Below are 14,976 nucleotides of genomic sequence, written 5' to 3'. Positions count from 1 at the left end.
TTCGAGGAGCGGTTGGCTCCCGTGGCCTCTCCCGCCCCGGCGCCCTGTGGTCTGGCACCCGCCGCGCTGAGCTGTGGGCAGTTCCTCACATGCAGATGTGTTGTTTTCTGGAAACTTCTTTGTAAATATGCTGTTCTCAGAGAAGGCGGTCTTTTTTACTCACCCTGTGTTCTGCTTGCTGATTCTTCGTGCTAACGACTGCTAAGTAATTTGATAACTAACTCTTTTGGAGAACCAGTTTTGCCCTGTGAATAAAGATCTTCAAAAGTGCTCGTATTCTGCCCGAGCAGTTTTACTTCTGCTCCAGAAATGGTTGCTTTCTGGAGGGGACTTTCGGCATAAGGATGTTCACCGTAACATCTTAGCGTGTTTACATCCTTTATTCCTGAGCAAGTTAGAAGAGTAATAGATGCCAGCATCTATTTATTTTTAGAAACCATTTAAAGCATAAATAATGTGTAATTCCCACTTCATGGGTTTACCATCTCTTGCTTTTGCCTCCCAGCCTCACCTCCTTCCCCCTGGTTTTGGCATCACCTTGGGAGGGACATGATTTCCTGTGGGCCCGTTCTTGTGGTTGGAGGTGGGGCAGCGGGCCCTGGCTGTGACTGCAGACCACGCTGGACTCTCCCGGAGCTTCCTCGGGCGTCTGCGGAGGGCCACAGACAGGGAGCCCATTCCCAGCGACCTTCCTGGTCAGCTGGGGCCTTCTAGTAGTCGGAGTGCCCATTGGTGTTCCTGCCCGAACCGGGTCCTGTACTGGAGGTTGCGAAGTGGTGATTTTTCTGACTCAATCCTCCTTCATTTGTTAGCTGCTCCTCTTCAGTAAGGAGCATCCCTTTCTGTTCTCTTTCTCTCTCTCAGTTGCTGTGGCCCCTTGCATTTGTATTTATTCAGTGTATCGCAGTCAGTTATCATCATTATTCCTTTGGATACTCAGATTGTCCCCTCAGCTGGGCTCCTGTGTCCTTTCTCCAGGGCCCTATTAGTCTTTGAATGCTCCTTTGTTTCCTGACACAGAATTTGCCGCAGACCCACTTTGTGTTTCTCCTGCCTCAGATCTGCAGTCGTTCCTCTGAGGAGCCCTGGTTCCTTTTGGTGGGGAAATGCTGTTTAGAAATCAGTATCTGGGGGCTCGGTGTGCTCACTGTCACAGAGGTTCACATCTAGGTTCTTTTCGGGACAGAGCTGGAGAAAAATCTTGACAAAAAGAAAAACCTGGATTTCATATTGGTATTTCCTTTACAAATTAAACCTAGTTTTTTCCCCTTAATTTCTTTCTTTCTTTTTTCTTTTTTCTTTTTTCTGCTTGATCTCCCCCAACCCCCCGATACATAGTTGTATATCTCAGTTGCAGGTCCTTCTAGTTGTGGCACGTGGGATGCCGCCTCAGCGTGGCCTGACGAGCAGTGCCATGTCTGCTCCCAGGATCCGAACCCGCGAAACCCTGGGCCCCCGAAGCGGAGCGCATGAACTTAACCACTCGACCCCGGGGCCGGCCCTTATTTTATACTTCTTGTCTTACACTGACAGTTTTGATTTCTAATGATATTAGCCTTAATTTTTTTATCCTATGATACACATAAAATAGTTTAAACCTTTTAATATCGTATTGTTATAATCATCCTGTTGAGTGAAGTTTTAGAGTTTCTTTGTAGTTCTTTTGGATTTTAGAATAAACCTATCTTAAGAATACATAGCTAGAATAATGGGTTTCAAAGCAATGTGAAGTAACATAACCGCACAACATTTGATAAACAGTTGGAGTGCCCGTTGGTGTTCCTGCCCAAATCGGGCCTTCTGTTGGAAGTTGCATAGTTCATTTGTTTCTGCTGCTTCTTAAGTTTAGGGTTTACATTGTTCTTCTGGAGTTAATTTTTCTTCAAATACATAAAGCTTTTACGTGATTCAAAAACGAGAAGTATAGAAAAAGGCATAGTCGGAAGTCTTGCTCCTCCCGTCCCTGTCCCACTCACGCCTTCTAGGTGGGGGACCACGGTCCGGTTTGCCTGAGGGTAGGCCTGGGTTTTGCCTCTTATCCTCAGGCAATTAGCAGTCGTGCCCCTTTCACTCTCAGAAATGAAGCATAGGGAAAGCCTTGTCGGCGCTTGCTAATGCTCATGAGAGAGCGGACAAAATGTTTCCACTTGGTAGGTTTTTCCCTGTGGCTGGAAGGAAGCTCTTGGCCGAGCTCTGCTGACTTGGATCGCGGTTCGCTGGGCAGGGAAGGTCCACCGAGGGAGTTCTTTGTGGCTTCCAGAGGCTCATTCTTATTCTGAGGAGGAAATTTCCTCTTTCTCTGAAAATAATCTGGGAGCTTGAAGCATATCTTGCATTTCCAAGTTTTTCTGCTTTGCAAATGGGTAATTATCCCTCCTGCCTATGTATTTTTAAACCTTTGCCAGTAGTAATATGGAAATTGATTTCGTGTAGCGCCATGCTGAAGAAGACTAATCAATATCTCTGAGCCCTTAACATCTCTGGAAATCCCGGGGTGCTGCTAAGAAGCTAGGACACACTCTTGCTCCCGCCTTAAAAATAGTTCATGGGGAAAACGTGAGTGACAGGTGAGGTCGCGATAGCCTGCGCGCCCTGCAATAGAAACAGCTGTGGCAGGGCAAGGGTATTTTGAAGAGTCTTGAGTATGAATTCTAGGATAGTCTGATGTGTTATTTTCATGCAAATGAAAATATGAAAGACTTCATTTTTGACTGAGTGTGAAATGCAGTTGATGCACAGAGTTAAAGAAGTCCCGTATAGAATTTTACTTGGCTGTTTTGTGGCTCAGCTCCTGTAGCTCCCGCAGAGATACACACGGAAGGGAGACCATCAGCCAGCTGGCGTCTCCTTCTTCGTGCTGTTTGAAGGCGCTTTACGCAACGTGCTGAGTGCCTGTCCCTCCTCCGGCGGACAGACTGACTGCAGAGGACAGTGGCAGCAGGTGTGTGGGTGTGTGCCGCCCTGTCTCCTGTGCTGCCGTCCGTCTCTGTAGGTAGACCCCCGGTCTCCCTCGGTCCCGGTGGGCAAGGCTCGGAGGAAGCAGCCTGGTGGGCAGTCGGCGGACTCGCGCCCCATCCTCGCCGAGTTCCCTGCGTCAGTTACCTCGTCTCTGAGCCTTCGGAGTTCTCATCCGTCAGTTAGGGACGGTAACTGTCGGTTTTGCTTCAGCAAATACTGATTGTCTGCCGTGTGTTAGGCACTGTCTTTCCAAGGGCTGGGTAGACAGATGTTTGGGGGATTAAATGAGATAATAGCCAGCATTTATTGCTTCTAAGCCTCTTTCTGTGAGTTATCTCCCTGAGTCTCATAACAGTACTGTAGAGCATTCTTTCTACTATAAATAGTGCTGGAAGGCAGGGGCCTGTTCCGCAGCCTGTCTGACAGTGAAGGAATTGAGGCACGGAGAGGTTTGGGAGCCCCTTCAGAGGCCGGTAGCGAATGAGTGTGGAGATTGGTTATGGTGAAGAGTGCTTCCCTCTGACTCCCACAGTTAACCGTGACCAATAGGGAAAAAAGGAGAATGACGAAGAAAAAGTGCAAACGGTATGCAAATGTGTGGTGGACGGAGTGACAGTCTCTCTCTCCACCCCGTGTATGTCCACAGTGTGGGGTATTTTATCTGAAAGGCGGTGGTGTTTTTACTGTGCGTTCATAGTTTTCGTAGAGAAAGATGGGTGAAGTTCTACATTGTGAGAATACAAGTAATGAGTAGAATAAGCTTGCTGAGTCAGGGGGCTTAGTGACAAGCTGCCTGGTGATCCGTGCAGAGAAATAAATTATTCTAAGGCCTTTGGTTCCCCGCGTCGATGGGAGGGTGGGAGAAGTGCTCTGGAGGGCCCCCCTGGGGTGTGTTGTGGTCCAGTGCTGCCCCCTTGCCGCTTCCTCACCAGGCGTGCCTCGGTCCAGTGCTGCCCCTCTGCTGCATCCTCACCAGGCGTGCCTCGGTCCAGTGCTGCCCCCCTGCCGCATCCTTGCCCGGCGGGGCCCACGATTAAAGGATGCCTCTGCACACTGCTCGCTTCTTGTCTCAAGTCTGAGATTGGCAGGCCCGGGGCCGTCCTGCGCTGCCCCAAATGCAGGAGAGGCCGGGAGAGTAAGTGCCTGGGGCTCTCAGCTCCTCTGGCCCGGTGCTGTTCCCAGGCCTGGGGAGGGGCTCAGAGGCCGGGCAGCCAAAACAGGTGACAAATTGTGACAGCGTGCCTGAAATCACTGCAGCTGTGCCTCTGCAGCTGGAGAAGGCCGTTTAGTGTTTACTTACATGGCAGCTGGAACGCTCCTCCTGGCTGGGATTATCGGGGCCAACTGCCGCCTCCCCCTCCCCTGCCCTGACTTCCCCGAGAAGGGAAGAGAACACGTGTTAAATAAACCCGGGGATTAGGGATTTGGAGTTATATCCCGCCCCCCCGCCCCCGTTTGTTACTTTTATTCTCCTTCCTGATGATCTTGACTCCATTTCTGTGAGAAAGTTTCACAAACTGGACAGCGTGTCTTTTTGATGTGTGTATGGTGGGTGCCTGACAGTCACCAGAGTGGGAGAAAGGCCCATGCAGGAAAAAGTAGTAGGTGGTTAGAATAAAGGGTTTAAGTTGGAGAGAATGTGCATTCCGAGGTTGTTTTCTTGTGCAAACCATAGAAATAGTTGTTCCTAACGAAGTTCGACGATGAATTAAGAGATTGTGTGGAAGCAGATTCCTGATTATAGGTTCTGCGTAGTTTGTACAAACCCTTAACGTGCAGTTCGTTCCCCTTCATGTTCCCCAACTGTGTCCACAGGGCTGGGCGCTGCGGGAAGGGAGCCGTTTCCAGCAGACCTGGAAGCGTTAATACAGTAGCCGCTCTTTCCGCGGCTTCCAGGCTGCGAGCCCGTGCCCCCGCCTGGCCTGGAAACCCACGAGCGGTGGAGGGCAGGGCGTCGCTGCCCACCGTGTCTGGGACTCGGGATGCGGGTTTCTCTGTGCTTTGAAACGCTGCCGGTGTTCCTTCAGTTGTAAATTCGTCTGAAGAGCCTCTGGTGGGAAGTTTTATAGTAATGCCGTGTAAAGAGATAGTGACACACGTAGTGCTAATTTGCAGTAACTTTAAGCATTGCCAGTAATTTAATTTCCGGGGAGCTCCTGAACCGCCTGTGCTCGGGTCTCCGTGGTTCTGTTTGCTGCGCTCGCTGGCGGGCATTAGGTTCGTTCCAGTTGGAAAACCTCTGCGGGAAGGACGGAGGGAAAGGAAGCACTTGCTATCCACACATTCTTGGGTAATTATTTTCATTTGAACGAAAGTTTTGTGCCACTGACTAGGAAATACGTTAAATCCTAGCCCTCTGCTCCCTCTGCTCTAGTCGTCATCTTGGAGATTCCTTCGTCCCTGTGGGGTCACCCGTCCCCTTTTTGAAGATGATCGCCACGTTTCTGTCTGGAGCTCCACATTTGGGATGCTCCTGCATGCCCAGCCCCGAGTTTTGCCGTATCCCTTAGAAGGCCCGTAGACGTCCTGCTGTGTCTCAGTCCAGGGTCCTGCTCCGCCTTCCTCCTTGGTCAGCCTCGAGTCTCCCCGCCTCCCTCCCCACTTCACGCGCCTCCTCTGCCCTTCCTCGCTCATCCTGCAGGGCCAGTCCGCAGCTCTGTCCGGTGTTTTCTGCTCTCACGTCGTTTCTGTTTTCCTTTGTGCTCTGGTGCGCTAGCTTGGGCCGTTCATGGGGCCTTGGTGTCTACATGAGGTGGCTTTGCTTGTGCTTTCTTCCTTTCCAGGCCACCTAGCTCCCAGGGTAACCCAGACCTCTGGCATGAGAAGGTTTTGGCAGGGCCTATCCATGGCAGCAGGTGTTTGGCAGTTTGGCATTCATGGCTCCGTGTTCTGGCTTTATTCACCTTTCCCACATCTTTCCCTCTGTAAATGCCCCTTCACTCTGCCCAACCAGTCTGCTCACTCTGCTCCCCTTCCCTGACGCCTCGTCCTGCGCGATTCCCTGCTCGGGTACTGCCTCTCCCTCTCCTCGCTTTCATCAGACCCCACCTGCCTCTCCAGGGCGAGGTCACCCCTGTGAGGTCTGCTCGGACCAACTCCGATTCCTTTTATCTTTTCTCCAGTTTTTCAAAATGCCACCAGCTTTAAGAAAAACGCAGATGAAAGAGTAGGATCAAGGTCATTCTTGAGGGGGTAAAAGAAATCACAAAAAGATCTCCTGTGGGGCGTGTGGCCAGCCTCTTTCTCCCCATGGGATGATGGCGGTGGGCTTGCTGGGTGAGCGTGGAACAGTCTGCTTTTTCACTGACTGCTGAGTGGCTTCCTCTTCTTTCCCACCCTCCCCTCCTCCTCTACCTCCCCCTCCACACCCGTGTCAAATCTTGGATCCTCTGCTTACTAACTTTCTGATCTTGGCCAAGATATTTCACTTCTGAGACCGTTTTGTCGTCTGTAAAGTAGAGATACTATTTATTTCCCAATATTATAGGCAGATTTAGTGAGAACTAAAATAAAGCATCCACCGCTGTACCCTGCACAAGGTGGGCCTTCATTAGATGCGAGGTGTCTGTCTGCAGACCCCGTAGCCCCGACTCGGGTGACTGGGAGGGCGTACAGCCTGCGGGGGCTTGGTTTGGGTGCTCACCGTGGGATCTCCCCCTGAAGATGACATCGTCTTGAGCTCTGAGTCCCGAGCTGCTTATCAGCCAAGTGACCTTTGTAGGTCACTAACCTGCCCGGGCCTGTCTTCCAGTCTGTGAAGTGAGCTCATTATGTATGCCTTCCTGTCGTATGTGACATCTACTTTTATGTGATAAATATTGGAAAATATTTTGAAAACCAGTCAAGCATTAAGCACGTATAAAGTTATTACAATGAATATTTGTGTCTTAGGAGTACTTAGCATCGTGCCTCCCAACTTTTTTGTTCAGTAAATTGTCCAAATTAATAGGGCTGCTCCTTCTCCAGCTGGTATTGCTGTCTCCTGAGCTTGCTGGAGCCTCGAGAGGAAATCCCTAATAAAGTAGCTTCCGTTCCAGTTTTGTACTTAGACCTTTGGTTCATTCTGAGACGCCCTTCTTGTTAAGTTAGAGGGTAGGTAAAACTGGTTATAATATAAGGCTCGTGTGAGACTGGTTTGCAAGACGTGAATACACGGAGCCATGACAGTTTAAGAAGGTTACAACGCGGTAATATTCACAGTCAGACGTAGTCGTTGCTGGTTCAGATCCACGGGGACCTGTTGTTTGAACACTGCATTGTTCGCCCGGGCTGGGGATTTTGAAACAGCGAGGGGAGCAGTTCTTTCCCTCGAGCAGACTCGTGTGAGCGTGGTCCCGCACGGAAGGGACAGGTGCTGTCTTTCTCAGGGGCCGGCGGAGCCTGTACAGAGCGGCAGGGTTGAGCTCCGGCTGCGACGTCATGTTGGGCATGCGGGAGGCGCGGGGCTGGGGCGGCATTGGGAAGGAGGAGCTGCCACGGGCGCGCGAGCAGGAGCAGAGGGCGCAGTTGTGGGCCGGCTGGGCGGGCCTGCTGCGTGTCGGGTGGTTGGCTGCGGAGGGGTGTGGTGTGCCAGGCACGCCGGGTGGGAGGAGAAGGGTCGACAGAGGAACAGAAAGGCACCGAGGGTGTGAGCTCACGGCAGGGCGGTCCCCGAGGGCTGGAGTCAGTTCTCCGAGAGCGCTCTGGTGGGGCAGCGTGATGGGGGCCCTGCAGGTGCCGAGAGGCCGCCTTTGTTGACGCTGCACCCTTACCTGAGATCCGCCAGCCAGCTGTGTGTGCTCCGGGGGCCGTTGTCACTCCTGCTGTGGACACTGCAGGAGAGGGGGTCGACAGCGTCTTCGGGCTCACCTGTCCTCACTACTCTCAGCCGAGGCTGCGTGGCCTTGCACGCCGCAGCTGCTGTGTTTCTTTGACTTGTTAGCAGGCGGTGAGGAGGTGCTGTCAGTGTAGCCTCAGGTAGCCGTAGGTGCTCCTTCTGAACTTGTGTTTCTGCTGACCCGGCGTGATGGAGCCGCGGGAGGAATCCCGCATGGAGCACTTTCAGGCACGGCTGATGTCGAGACCCCTGCCTCAGCCCGAGATGCCCTTCTGTCCCGTGTGTCCAAAACGCTCGTCAGAGACGGAAAGGAGAGCAGGCTGCTCGCTTGTCCTCGGTGTCCTGTGCGCTCAGCTGGAGCTTCCAGGCGTGGTCTCCCCGTATGTGTTGCAGTGCTGGCCCAGCTTCTCCATGCTCGTTCCCTGCCTGCCTTGGGAATTGCGGGTGGCTCTAGGGCAGTGAGGTGCAGTGTGCGGGGACCCAGTTGCCGTCAGAGTGGGGCTGTTGAATAGTACCCGCGGGGGTCTTGTTTGACATTTCTGTTCCCGTCAGTAGTGGAGTCTCAAAGTGTGACAGAGCAGGTCCTGTCTTAGGTCCCTTTCTGTGCCGTTGTGCTCGGTGGTACCTATGAAGGCCTAGGGGGTGGTGTCCAAACGCTCTTCCACATCTCGGACGTCCTCATGTAATAAAGGTCATGAAATAACTTCACAGAGTGCTTCATCACACGCAAAAGAGTGGATTGTGGCTTTCTTTGCAGAATTGAAGTGCTAGTGTGAACTACTGACAAGCCTGAAAAATGCTAAAATTGTAACTGAATCGGGGAAACCTTGCTCACAGCCTAGGACTGTTCAGGAGAATTGCTAACCTGTAAACTCTAAAGCCGTTCCTGAGAGGGGCTGGGGAGACCAGTATGACGTCATTTTACTCGAGGAGCGGGGGCGTTAATCAGGTTACTGTCCTCCCCTCTCAGGTTCAGGATGCCTGGGACACTGGCACCCTCCATCACTTCCATGCCTTTATTGGCTCCGTGTTTTGGTGGAGCCATCATTGCCGGGAGGGATACCACCAGTGGTTCTGGAACGTGGCGGAGTGTGAGTGACGGAGCAGTGACTCGCAGGTGGAGCGTCCTAACGGAGGGACTCCCTCGTGGTAGATGGTGTCAGATGAGTCTCCAAGGGCTCACTAAAAGATGAGCTGCTGTTGTCAAGCAAGGAAGACTAGGAAACATAGTTTAAGGGTCTCGCGGAGATGTTTTAAAGCCTGGTGATGTAAGTGCAGAGTAAGCATGTTCGATGTGGTAACTTAGCGTGCAGCTGGCACGAACACTTTTGTCTGCCTGTTTATTGTAATAAATTTCTGGGGCTGAGTCGGAGTCAGAGTCGGCTGGTGCTCTACTTTCCTGGAAGGGTGTGTTAACGTGGCCAAGCTTTCGGGCAGCGTCTTCGTAGGGAAATGGGGGGCTGGCCCCTTGAAGTCGCCTTGTGTTTAGGCACACAGACTATGTATGTGATGTTTACATAAGCTTCATAACTGGGGTGTCAAGCTGAATAATCACAGGTTTGTGATTATTTCTACTGTTATGTAATAGCGTAATATTTTAATCTGTCCTTTATTGCCATGGGAGGTTAAAAAAGGCAAAGATTTGGGGCCAGCCCCCTGGTGTGGTTAAGTTCGGTGCACTGCACTTCAGTGGCCTGGGTTTCGGGTTTGGCTCCTGGGCACAGACCTACTCCACTCGTCAGCCATGCTGTGCCAGCAACCCACATGCCAAGTAGAGGAAAATTGGCAACAGATGTTAGCTCGGGGGCAGTCTTCCTGGCCAAAAAGAAAGGGCAAAGATTCTACATAGAGAAATTGCAGTGAAATAAAACATTATTTTTGCAAATAATGTTTTATCTTCTAAAAAGTAGTAAGACAGTCCTCACTTTGCATGGGACTATAAAAATGACCATGCAGCTGGCCCGCTACAAAGCAATCTTAATCATTGATGGAGACGATTATGTTTGAGATTGTTACGTTTTTTTCAAGACATTGCAAACTCTCTTAAATTATAAATGTATGAGGAAATGACAAAAACAGTAAAACTAATCTTTATTTAGTACACTGCAATTTATAACATTAGAAACGTTGAGAATTCAATTCCATAGGTCTTGGAGCCAGCAGGTCCATTTCTGGGTCTGTCCCTCAGAGCAATCCAGTACCTCCTTTTTGTGCATAATTTTAAAAAATCAGTACAATATCCTAATTATAAAACAAAGTAAATTTAAAAAGTTAGTTTACGGTGAAACATTTCATTCTGTAAATGTTTGGGCACGACTGCACCGAAGACGCAAGTCAGATGTTTGTACCTTCTGCTGATGAATGAGTTTAAGAGAAGATGATCAGAAGCCATTCCATAGAAAAATAGAGAAATGTGAAAGAAGAGGTGGCCACTCCATAAAAGTGTGTTAGGATAAGTAAACACAGACCAATCTCAATTGTATTTGATCCGAGAAAAATGAATAACCGTGACTGAAATAAGGACAACGTGCCGTTCGTATCACAGATTGTCAAGTAGAGACCTGGGCAAGTACAACAGTCTCGCATACGAGCTGAGCCTTCTTTGCAGGTGAAATGTCAGAATAGTTCCCTTGGTCATGAGAGGGCCAGGGGAGTGACGGAGGGTCACGAAGAACATATTGCCTCTGGAACTCTCACCAAATGCCCAGGCATGCGTTCAGTCTCTGTCATATGAGAAGATTTTGGAGACCCCTATTTGATGGGCGACAGGGAATGGAAGATGGATCCAAAAAAGAAAGTGGGCCCTAAAGTTTAATAACACACCAGGGTGGCAGAGCTACAGGAAACAGGTGTTTCATAAGCTGCTGGCCCAGGAGGAATAATTTAGCAGTAGCTATTAAAATTGCAACTGACCTTTGACTCAGAAGTTCTAAGGTTTTATCCTGCAGATGCACTTGGCACACGTGCAGAATGATACATGTACAAGGTTATTTGTTGCCATGCTGTTTGTCAGAGCTAAAGATCGGAAGCACAGTCGTAAGTGTCCATCGGTAGGAGAAGAATAAATACGTTACGGCTTTTGTGTCAGTGCGGCTGTGAGAGGAGGAGGACGCTGCGAGCCGGCCGGCCCTCCTCAGGCCGTGTCCCTGCTGGAGAGGCACTAGAGGGAATGCGTGTCTCACTGGGTTCTCCGCGCGTCGAACCTCGGGATAAACGGGGAGCGTCTGCCTTCAGCTGCCTGCCGAGTTGAAGAGCCACCAGGGCTGGAAGGGAGGCCTCCATGGATACCTTTATTACCATTTGTAAAAAACAAAGTTTTAAAAGTTGGTGTGAAAAAGAGCTCTGTCCTGAGCATCCTTCCATTGCTGCCGCTATCCCTGTTTTGTAAAAGTTTGTGGTGGCCAAAACATCTCCGTGGAAATGTGGATTTTACGCTGCTCCTAATGATGGCTTTAGGCTGTCAAGGTCAGGCAGGCAGTTTCTGGTCTCATACTTTAAAGACAGTTTCTTTATGATTCAGTGGTTTTTTGGCACGTGCATAGATCTATGAAAGGAAGTATTCGAAAATGAAAACTATTTTATACTCCAGTAAGCACGAGCAGCGCCAAAAATCACATACTTGCTTTACTGGAAAGTTTGAAACATGGTGTGAATATAAACTGGACATTAATATGCTTCATATTGTGTTTTCATTTTATTATTATCTAGTGTTGTTAATTTATCTGAAACTCTTTAAGGTAGTCGTCTTTTGTAAAAAAGTGATGTTTAAAAAAAAAAACCTACCTAGAAGATTCCAGAAGGCACTCATTCCTATTTGAATAAATATTTCTGCCCTTGATTTTTTATTTCATTGGTTTGATTCTCCCCTGCCGCTCAGGCTCCGTTTGAAAAATTTAATCAGAATGTTTTTGCCTGTGAGTATTTCGCTGTTATTATGCACTGAAATGTTATGCTTCTGAAATATACTTTCACACTAATATTTCAGATTGTTTTGAAATATACGTGTGCATTCATATTTCACATTGTCTTGACTAATTGTGAGACATTATTTGTGTTTAAATACAACATGCTTGTAACAACCGAAAACATTTTGGTTTACTATTTAGCAGAAAGGTAAAAATACGTGAAGCAAATCTTATACTCACTGCCCATGAGTAAATCCCCATTTTTGCTTAAAAGCAGATGCCTTCCAAAGAAGAAAGGAGTGATGGCTAACATAGCTAGAAATTTAAATTGGAAATGAGGAACAAAAATGGAACAATTCGGGGCTGGCCCCGTGGCCGAGTGGTTAAGTCTGTGCGCTCTGCTGCAGGCGGCCCAGTGTTTCGTCAGTTCGAATCCTGGGCACGGACATAGCTCTGCTCATCAAACCACGCTGAGGCAGCGTCCCACGTGCTACAACTAGAAGGACCCACAACGAAGAATATACAACTATGTACTGGGGGGCTTTGGGGAGAAAAAGGAAAAAATAAAATCTTTAAAAAAAAAAAAAAAAGGAATAATTCACTCATTGCCATTGTAAAGAAATGTGTCTACCCATGTGTACACCCGAGAGAAAACATAGCATAAACCCACATGAAAACTTGTGCAGGAACGTTCATAGCAGCATTATTCGTGATCGCTAGGAAGTGGAAGCAACCCACATGTTCATCAGCGAATGAAGGGATAAACAAAACATGGTCCATCCATGCGGTCGAATGTTATTCAGCCATAAAAGTGAACAAGGCCCTGACACACGCTACGATGTGGATGAACCTTAAATATGTGATGCTGACTGAAAGACACCAGACACGGAAGGACAGATATTGTGTGATTTCATTTATACGAAACGTCCAGAACAGGCGAGTCCGTGGACTCAGCGGATTTGTGGCTGCCAGGGGCTGGGGGGGAGGTAATGGGGAGTGACTGCTAATGGATCAGCTTTTGGGGCGTGACCAAAATGTTCTGGAATTACTGGTGATGGTAACTCAACATTGTGAATATGCTGAAAATCACTGAATTGTACTCTTGAAAATGGTTAAGATGGTGAATTTTATGTTAGTGACTTTTGTCGTAGTAAAAAATCTCAAAAAGAAAAGAAAAGAAAAGCAGTGTGGTCCCATTTTTTCTGACTTTGAGTGATGTGGATTGAAAATAGTGTTATAAAATAGTCACATCAGGGGCCGGCCCACGGCCGAGTGGTTAAGTTCCCGCGTTCTGCTGCGGCGGCCCGGGGCTTCACTGGTTCGGATCCTGGGCATGGACATGGCACCACTTGTCAGGCCACACCGAGGCAGTGTCCCACATGCCACAACTAGAAGGACCCACAACTAGGAGATACAACTATGTACTGGGGGGATTTGGGGAGAAAAAGCAGAAAGAAAAAAGGGAAGAAGAAGATTGGCAGCAGTTGTTAGCTCAGGTGCCAGTCTTGGGGGGAAAAGAAATTCACATCAGTGTTTCAATTACTGTGAGGTAATGCAGTTCTCTCAAGAGTAAAAAAAGTTAAGATGTCAAAAATGATCAAATGTCAGAGTGGGCAGACCAAGTTGTGAGTTGTGTTTGTGTTGTTGCCGCCTGGCAGTGCCCCTGCAGCCGGTGGACAGACCGCATCCTACAGAGATGCTCAGGTTTGGCTCTAAAGGATGCTCGTTTGGAATTAGACTCCCACACAATGCATCCTCCCTAGTTGCCAAGCCAACAGTTAGGAAAGAGGCACAGGATGGTTTTTTTCCATAAACTTTATTTTTTAGAGCCATTTTGGGCTTACAGCAGAATTGAGGGGGAGATACAGAGGTTTCCCGTATACCTCCTGCCCCCCACTCCCCCAGCCTCCCCTACTGTCCACACCCCCCACCAGCGTGGCACATTGGTTACAGTCCTTGAACCTACGTTGATGCATCGTCACCACCCAGAGTCCACGGTTGACGTCAGGGTTCGCTCTTGGTGCTGGACCTGCTGTGGGCTGAACACGTGTGTAAGGACCTGTGTCCACCATTATAGGTCATCCGGAGTAGTTTCACTGCCCTGAAATCCCGTGCTCCCCCTGTGCATCCTTCCCTTCCCCCAGCCCTGGCCATCACTGATCTTTCGAGCATCTCCATAGTTTTCCCTTTTCCAGAATGTCATATAGTTGGAATCATACAGTATGTGATTCTTTCACCAAGATTAGCTTCTTTCACCAAGGAATGTGCATTTAAGATTCCTCGGTATCTTTTCACGGCTTAATAGCTCCTTCTTATTAGTGCTGAATAGTACTCCATTGTCTGGGTGGACCATAGTTCATCCACTCACCCACTGAGGGACTTCTTGGTTGCTTCCAGGTTTTGGCCATTATGGGTAAATCTGTAACCATCTGGCACAGTGTATTTTTGACCTGGTCCATACGTACATTAAAAAAAAAAACACTAAGGTAGTTTTTTTCTCCTCCAAATGGAAGTCACGTTCGGTTTTTGGCAGAACAGGTTTGAGCTGCTGTTGGGAGCAGTGGCTGCTCAGCACTTAGCAGAGACGAGTTTTGGAAGACGAGAGCAGACCCCGGGGCCGACAGCTGGCGAAGGGTCCAGCGCAGGGAGAGCGGAGGGCTGGGTGGCGCTCAGGTTTGCTGATCTTGGAGAGCGGTAGGTCGGTGAGTGGCAGGGAGAGGGGGCGGACAGCGAGAACCTGGGCGGGCATGAGCACGGGGACGCGGGGCGGAGTGCAGACCGCCTCTGAAGTGTGGTGGCGAAGGTAATGGGAGGTGACAGGGCGGGCTGGAAAGCCAGCCAGTGGTCCCTGTTGGAAGAAGGTGAGTGTACGTGTGATCGTTTTCCCCATCATGGGTGGGAATGCTTCTGTTAAGAGCTGAGCTAACGTTTGAAGGTACTTAAGTGACATCCGTTTTAGCAATATTGCAAAAATCAGCCCGTCAGAACCCTGTTAGCCACCTGCTCCTGGTGGAAACGCCCGGAGATGCTGTGGAAGGAGCTCGGCGGGGCCAGGTGGCGGCCGTCGCCTGTGTTTGAGGGCTGACAGTGAGGCCTTTCAGCGGAGTGGCTCATTTCCAGCGTCCTCATTTGATGTCACACTTGTGGCCGTGGTAGAACGTAGATATTGCTCCCCGTATTTTTAGATGAGTGGTCAAGATGGAGAACTAAGTGACCAGTCCAAGGTCATAAAGGTCAGTTGTTTCCCAGCATGGCTACTGAATTCCCCTGGGAAGCCTTTAAAAATACATATTCCAG

At 49.4% G+C, this 14,976-nt stretch overlaps 1 protein-coding gene across 17 annotated transcripts in view; it reads left to right on the top strand.

Annotated features, from left to right (window-relative positions):
* The window catches only part of LOC138916689 (liprin-alpha-1-like), a 91,296-nt gene that overhangs the window by 21,444 nt on the left and 54,876 nt on the right, over window positions 1–14,976 (top strand). Inside the window, exon 1 of one of the 17 annotated variants that reach the window (XM_070229839.1) lies at window positions 2,430–2,941. The exons of the other annotated variants lie outside the window; for them this stretch is intronic. The gene's annotated coding sequence lies outside the window, so the exon portion shown is untranslated. Of the gene's footprint in view, window positions 1–2,429; window positions 2,942–14,976 lie in introns of those variants that run through there. 17 annotated transcript variants of the gene reach the window in all.

This window comes from Equus caballus, chromosome 12 (assembly GCF_041296265.1).
Source record: "Equus caballus isolate H_3958 breed thoroughbred chromosome 12, TB-T2T, whole genome shotgun sequence".
Classification (NCBI taxonomy): Eukaryota; Metazoa; Chordata; class Mammalia; order Perissodactyla; family Equidae; genus Equus; species Equus caballus.
This window is presented reverse-complemented; position numbering and strand designations above follow the sequence as displayed.